The following is an 8,288-nucleotide window of genomic DNA, read 5'->3' on the forward strand; positions in this document are numbered from 1 at the left end:
TAAGGTGAGCTCTGGGGCAGCTTTTCGAAATCCATGAAGTCCTGATCTGCCTTGCTTGTCAGGTCTTCTCCTCACGACCTTGTCATGGGTGGGATCTCGTGTGCTGGTTCCCGGCAGCAGAGCACATCACCCTTATGGTAGAAAGTGAAGAAGAGCTAAAGAGCCTCTTGATGAAAGTGAAAGAGGAAAGTGAAAAACTTGGCTTAAAACTCAACATTCAAAAAACTAAGGTGATGGCATCCAGTCCTATCACTTCATGGCAAATAGATGGGGAAATAATGGAAACAGTGAGGGACTTTACTTTTTTGGGCCCCAAAATCACTGGAGATAGCGACTGCAGCCATGAAATTAAAAGATGCTTGCTACTTGAAAGAAAAGCAATGCCCAACCTAGGGAGCATATTAAAAACCAGAGACATTACTTTGCCAATGAAGTCCCATATAGTCATATTTTGGCTTTCCCAGGAGTCATGAAGAATTGATGATTTTGAACTGTGGTGGTGGAGAAGACTTTTGAGAGTACCTTGGACTGCAAGGAGATTCAACTAGTCAATCCTAAATGAAATCAGTCCTGAATATTCACTGGAAGGACTGATGTTGAAGTTGAAACTATAATCCTGTGGCCAACTGATGTGAAGAACTGACTCATTGGAAAAGATCCTGATGCTGAGAAACTTCGAAGGTAGCAAGAATAGGGGACAACAGAGGATGAGATGGTTGGATTGCATCACTGACTTGGACATGAATTTGAGCAAGCTCCACGAGTTGGTGATGGACAGGGAAGTCGGGCGTGCTGCAGTCTTTCGGGTCGCAAATAGTCGGACACAACTGAGCAACTGAACTGAACCGATCTGTGACTTGGAGCAATTTCTTAAATTATCAAGGTCTGTTTCCTTATTTGCAAAATATGGACCATATACCAAGCTTTGATCTATTAGCATTTGTGTTAAGTAATAAATATTAAAGGCACTGGTGCATTTCAAAGTGCTTTTTAAGCTGAAGTCATTGCTATATAGATACTGAAAAATACCATCAGTTGATTGTCCACTATATGGTACTGCAAGATACAGATTTGAACAAGGTGCATTGCCTGCCTTGTGCTTTTAACAATCTAATGCAGTAATGCTCCAGGTTCACCTGACTTACTCTCTGCTTACTGCTCTGGCTTATCAGAAATCAGTTTTCTTCATGCTGGGGGAAAGAAAAGATTCCAATTGAGGACAATCACAGGGTTTGATTTCAGTCTCTTACCTTGAAATGAATCATTTGATCATCTCCAATAGCCTGACCCATGAAAGTAACACCTGCACAAAACTTTATTTCCTCAAACACCAGGTAGATGAGAAATATAACATACGCATGGGGATGGAAATGGATGTCACAGAAAGCAAATATCTCTCCAAACTCACATCTTGGACATTTCTGGTAAGCTCTTAGGTACAAAGCAGAATCTTTAAAGACTTCCTTGTACAATATCTGCAATATTGTATTGCAGCTTGTACACTTCATTAATTTAGTCTACATCTGTGCAGTGGGAAACTGAAGTAATCAACCAGATAATGAACACCTGAAAATTTGCCATTGAGCCGCCTGGATTATTCATCTAAGCTGGTGACATTAGGCAAATGACTGGAAAAAACTCCTCTCCACCTCATTATGCTAAAGCTATTACACACACACACACATGCACACACAAACCCACACTTGAAATGTTATCTAATATGACATCATAATATACAACATAAGTTAAGCCTCCCTCTGGCCCCAGTCAGCTTAGAAGGGGAGAAATGGAGTGCAACAGAAGAAATATGTGAATTAGAGTTTAATTTACACCACTGCACACATATTCAGCTTCCCTGATAGCAGATTGTGTTTAGGGTCTAAGTACTTTAAATATTTATCTATAAAATCAGAAAACCAGGGTTTAAAAAAAAAAAAAATTTACATGAATAAAGAAAAATTACATTTTTTTCTCTCTCTCTCTTTTCTGCTTCCCCAAGTGAAATTAAGCTTGAAGATATTACTTTTCTTAGGGAGGGGGGAAAATTTTCTCTCCAGAGAATTTGTAGAGGGAGAAGATAATTAGACTCCTTTCTGATAAGATATGCAGATGGATTGTGAGTGATTATCTGACATCAAGTTGCAAGCAGCTACAGAGCTGCTTTCCCCCTGAGCTTTCACTTTAGAGAGGACAAGGTTCTTTGGTTTCTGTCTGTTGTAGAACAAAACCAGAGTGAAATTGTAATGCGACTGGGGAAACACTGAACGTCTTATTAAATGTAGAAGGTCAATCTAGGGAGCAGGAAAGTGGCCTTTCTTTGAAAAAGTCTTGAAACCTTATTTAATTCTTTCTTCAAAAGCGACTGAACAACAACTCCAAATGCTTCCTATATGAGGTAAGTCATGCTGCTAAGGTTAAACAAATAACCTGAGAAAGGACCTGAAATGCGTATGTGAAGACATAATAGCTGAAAACTTCCCTAACATAAGAAAGGAAACATTCACCTAAGTCCAGGCGGCAAAGTCCCCGGCAGAACAAACCCAAATAGGAACACACTGAGACACATACCAAGCAAATTGACCAAAATTAAAGGCAAAGAAAAACTATTAAAAGCAACAAGGGAAAAGCAACAACTAATATACAAGGGAAATGCCATAGGATTATCAGCTGATTTATCAGCAGAAACTCTATAGGTCAAAAGGGGGTGGCATGGCATATTAAAATAATGAAATGAAAGGCCCTAAAAGAAGGAATACTCTAACCAGCAAGGCTCACTCTCAAATTTGATGGAGAAATCAAAAGATTTACAGACAAGCAACAACTAAGACAATTCAGCACCACCAGAACAGCTTTGCAAACAAATGTTAAAGGAACTTCTCTAAGCAGGAAAAAAAAAAAAAAAAAAAAAAGGACCACAACCAGAAACAAGAAAATTACAAATGGAAAAGCTTACCAGTAAAGGCAAATATAGAGTTGCTGTCATTCTTTAGTTGCCAAGTTGTGCCTGATTCTTTGTGACCTCATGGACTGCAGAATGCTAGGCTTCCCTCTCCTTAATTATCTGTCAGAGTTTGCTCAAACTCCTGTCCATTCAGTCAATGATGCCATTCAACCATCTTATCCTTTGTTCCCACTTCTTCTCCTGCCCTCAGTCTTTCCCTGCACCAGGGTCTTTTCCTATGATTTCGCTCTTTGCATCAGGTGGCCAAAGTATTGGAGCTTAGGAGCTTAGACTTCAGCATCAGTCCATCCAATGAGAGATTTCTTTTAGAATTTCCTCTCAATTCCCCTCCAATGAGTTGATTTCCTTTAGGATTGACTGGTTTGATGTCCTTGATGTCCAAGAGACTCTCAAAAGTCTTCTCCAACACCACAGTTTGAAAACATCAATTCGGGACTCAGCCTTCATTATGGCCCAACTCCGCATTCATAGATGACTACTGGAAAGGTGGGACACCATTGGCTCACAAGTATAACATCAAAAGCAGCAACTGTGATAAAGAGCACAAGTGCAGTGTACTGGAAATGCATTTAGAATTAAAAGACCAACAACTCAAAGCAATCTTGTTTACATACAGACTACTGTATCAAAACCTCATGATAACCTGAAACCAAAAATCTGTTGGGTTGGCCAAAGAGTTCATTCAGATCTTCAGACAAACCCAAATGAACACTTTGGCAAACCCAATAGAACAGATACACACACAGATAAAGAAAAAGGAAGTCACACACAACACTAAACTTAGCCATCAAATCACAAGAGGACAAAAGATGAAAGGAAGAAAAAGGCTTACAGAAAATAATCTGTAACAGTTACCAAAAATGGCAATAAGAACATGCTTATCAATAATTACTTGAAACATAAATGGATTAAATGCTCTGACCAAAAGACACAGACAGGCTGAATGGATAAAAACATGAGACCTGTATGTATGTTGTTTTTAAGAGAACCACTTCAGATCTAGGGACAAATACAGACTGAAAGTCTGTATGGATGGAAAAGGGGATCCCGTGCAAGTGTAAATCAAAGGAAAGTTGCCGTAGCAAAACTTATGTGAAACAAAATAGTCTTTAGAATATAGACTAGTATAAAAGACAAGAAGGACACTATATAATGATCAAGTGATCAACCCAGGAAGAAAATGTAATAATTATAAACATATATGCACCCACCATAAGAGCATCTCAATACATAAGTGAAGTACAGCCATAAGAGAATGGAAAATGACACTAATACATTAATGGACAGATCATCCAGAAAACAAATAAGGAAACACAGACCTTAAATAACATGTTAAGTCAGATAAACTTAATTGATATTTATAGAGCATTCCATTCACGAGTAGCAGAATACACATTCTTCTCATGTGCACAAGGGAACATTCTCCAAGATTCACCACATGCTGGGCCACAAAGCAAACCTCCGTAAATTTAAGAAAAATCAAAATCAGGAGAAGGAAATGGCAACCCACTCCAGTGTTCTAGGCTGGAGAATCCCAGGGATGGGGTCGCACAGAGTCGGACACTACTCAAGTGAGTTAGCAGTAGCAACCAGTCATGTAGGGGAGAAGGGTATAAAACAGGGCCTCTCAGAAACATCGGATCCTTTTTGGGAACTGATTCCCCTTGGACCCACTGGCATAATAAACTGTGCTTCACTGTAAAAAAAAAAAAAAAAAAAAAAGAAAAATCAAAATCACATCAAGCATCTTCCCCAATCACAGCACTGTGAAATTAGAAATCAACCACAAGAGAAAAAAAAAAGAACTGTAAAATAGATGGAGGCTAAATAATATGCTACTAGACAACCAGTGGATCACAGAAGAAATAAAACAGAAAATCAAAAATCACTTGGAGACAAATGAAAATGAAAGGACAATCATCCAAAACCTAAACGATGCAGCAAAAGCAGATCTAAGAAGAGAGTTTACAGTGATACAGTCTTACCTCAGGAAGGAAGAAAAATCACAAGCAGCCTAAGACAACCTGACATCATACTTAAAGCGAATAGAGAAAGAACAAGCAAAACTCAGAGTTAGCAGAAGGGGAGAAATAAAAAAGATCAGAACAGAGGTAAATGAAATAGAAATGAAGAAAACGATAGAAAAAAATCAGTGAAACTAAAAGTGGTTCTTTTAAAAGATAAACAAAATTGATAAACCTCTACTTAGATTCATCAAGAAGAAAAGGAAGAGGGCTCAAGTTGTTAAAGAGATAAATGAAAAAGAAGTTACAACAGACACCCTAGAAATAAAAAGCATCATAAAAGACTGTTACAAGCAACTATAAACAGCATGCCAACAAAACGGACAACTTGGAATAACTGGACAAATTCTTAGGAATGAACAATCTCCCAAGACTGAAGCATGAAGAAACAGAAAATGTAAACAGACTAATCACCAGTATTGAAATTGAAACTGTGATTATAACACTCCCACTATTTGCTACATCTTTATCTATCTGTCTATGTATGGATGGGCCATAGGTTGCTTCCATAGCTTGGCAATTATAAATTCCGTTGCATATATCCTTTTTGAATTAGTGTTTTTGTTTTCCTTGGATATATACCTAGGAGAGAAACTGATGGTTAATGTGGTAGCTCTACTTTTACTTTTTTTTTTTTTTCCTCCCATAGATGTCAGAATTTGAAGATTCCTTCTTAAAATATCCAGTGGCTCTGCTCAAACTCAGGGGGAAAGTTGGAGGGTCATTAGGATGAAGCTTGACAATAAACTGATATGTAACGAAATTAGTCATAGTGGAATAACACTGTGTAAAACAGAAAGAGCTTCAGCTATGAAGCCAACCACAACCAAGTTCAAATCCTAATTGAGTCACTTTCCAGCTATGTGACTTTGAGGAGTTCACATCTATTCTGAAACTCATCTGCAAAATGGGGCTAAGGTTCAACTGTTAAGACTGACTGAGAAATTGCAATTAACATTTTGAAACACAGCAGTTGTGCAATAAAAGGTAAAAACAACTAGGAGAATCAGAAGATCAACTGCAGTACTGAATGCAAAGGCATGAATCTGCCACTTGCAACAGCAAATGCTTCTTAGAAAACCATAGTTTAGGTCTTTAGTTTATCACCTGAAGAGTTTGTTAGGCCTTCAGAAATCACCTTTTGCCCTTCATGAAAATTTGCTTAGCAGACTTTTCAACTATCTTCAGACTTAAAGGTTATGTAAATGATACAAGAATGTAAACAGCACATCCAAAGATAAATGAGTGCACCAAGAATGAAAGCCCTAAGGACACTCTGACCAGGTGAGAAAGAGCAGGCAGGGATCTCACTGAAATCAGTCACAAGCCTTGGCACTGCTAAGGTGAGACAGGAGCTGGGGGTTTAAGTGGGGCTTGCACTCACCCCCTCACCTCCATCACAGAAAGCATATATGACAGAGTAGAGTGTGCACAACTCTGGGCCTAGCCATCCACTGAACCAGTCATTCACTCTGTAAGTGAAAACTGAACACAAGTTAGTGCCTGGTTTGAAAAATGCAGAAGTGAAAAAGGCATGCTCTCTGCCTTCAAACAATTGATGATCTAGAGGAGGAAACAGACAACAGTGGCGACAGAAACCTAAACAAGACGTGACCAAAGCAATTATCTCACTGTGCCAAAGGAATCGTGAGAACACAAAGAAAGTGTTTCAGCTCTATCAAGATTGAGCATGAAACAATAAAGGTGCTTGTTTAAACTGAATTCTGAAGAACAAGCAGGAGTACCCTAGAAAGGCAGGGTGGTGTGGACTAACATAGGCATGGTGACTTTGTGACGTCACACATAGACCAGAACAGGAGTGAAGAAAGTGTGAGCGGGTGGGGACGGGAAACCACTGTGAGCAGAGGTCCACACTTGGCCTTTCCTGTGTGTCTCCTGAGAATGCCTAGCAGGATGTTTGGCACATATGTTCACAGGAGATAAATATTTATTATGAAATGTCATATTATCTGAAGATTTGATATGTAACAGAGACAAGTATTTATTATGAAATATCACATTATCTGAAGATTTAACCCATAAGCAATAGAGTAGAATCAGAAGTATACTTTGTCTATGGTTAAGGGAAAACAATGAAGACCTGACTTTACCAGAGAAAGGAAACGAGATGGGGTTTCTTTTAATATAAGAGTTGGGAAAAAAAAAATCTCAGATATTATCCAATACAATGTTCAATGATCAGCCAAAAAATAGCTTTTGATTTCTAATGCAGTGTTCTTTGAGATCACTGAGTCCTTGAGAACAACTTTAATGCAATCATTGTGAGATGAGGACATGGAGAACCCAAACAGAAAAAATGGTTGTGCAATGCATCCAGCTAATCAGAAATGTTCAACCTACAGTGCAATTGCACTCATTTCACAAGCTAGCAAGGTAATGTGCAACATCCTTCAAGCAAGTCTTCAGTAGTATGTGAACCAAGAAGTTCCAAATATACAAGCTGCATTTAGAAAAGGCAGAGGAACTAGAGTCAAATTTTAAACTCTATTGGATCATAGATAAAGCAAAGGAATTCCAGAAAAACATCTACATCTGCTTCATTGACTACACTAAAGCCTTTGACTGTGTGGATCACAAAAACTGTGGGAAATTCTTAAAGAGATGGAAATACTTGACCATTTTACCTGCCTCCTGGGAAATCTGTATGTCAGTCAGTTCAGTTCAGTTCAGTTGTTCAGTCGTGTCTGATTCTTTGCGACCCCATGAACCGCATCATGCCAGGCCTCCCTGTCCATCACCAACTCATGGAGTTTACCCAAACTCATGTCCATCGAGTCATGATGGATCCAACCATCTCATCCTCTGTTGTCCCCTTCTCCTCCTGCCCCCAATCCCTCCCAGCATCAGGGTCTTTTCCAATGAGTCAGCTCTTCACAACAGGTGGCCAAATTATTGGAGTTTCAGCTTCAACATCAGTCCTTCCAATGAACACCCAGGACTGATCTCCTTTAGGATGGACTGGTTGGATCTCCTTGCAGTCCAAGGGACTCTCAAGAGTCTTCTCCAACACCACAGTTCAAAAGCATCAATTATTCACTGCTCAGCTTTCTTTATAGTCCAACTCTCACATCTATACATTACAACTGAAAAAAAACATAACCTTGACTAGACGGACATTTGTTTGCAAAGTAATGTCTCTGCTTTTTAATATGCTGTCTAGGATGGACATAACTTTCTTTCCAAGGAGTAAGCGTCTTTTAATTTCATGGCTGCAATCATCATCTGCAGTGATTTTGGAGCCCAGAAAAATAAAGTCAGCCACTGTTTAATGACACTGTTTC

The sequence above is a fragment of the Cervus elaphus genome, chromosome 1, assembly GCF_910594005.1.
Source record: "Cervus elaphus chromosome 1, mCerEla1.1, whole genome shotgun sequence".
NCBI classification, from domain to species: Eukaryota; Metazoa; Chordata; class Mammalia; order Artiodactyla; family Cervidae; genus Cervus; species Cervus elaphus.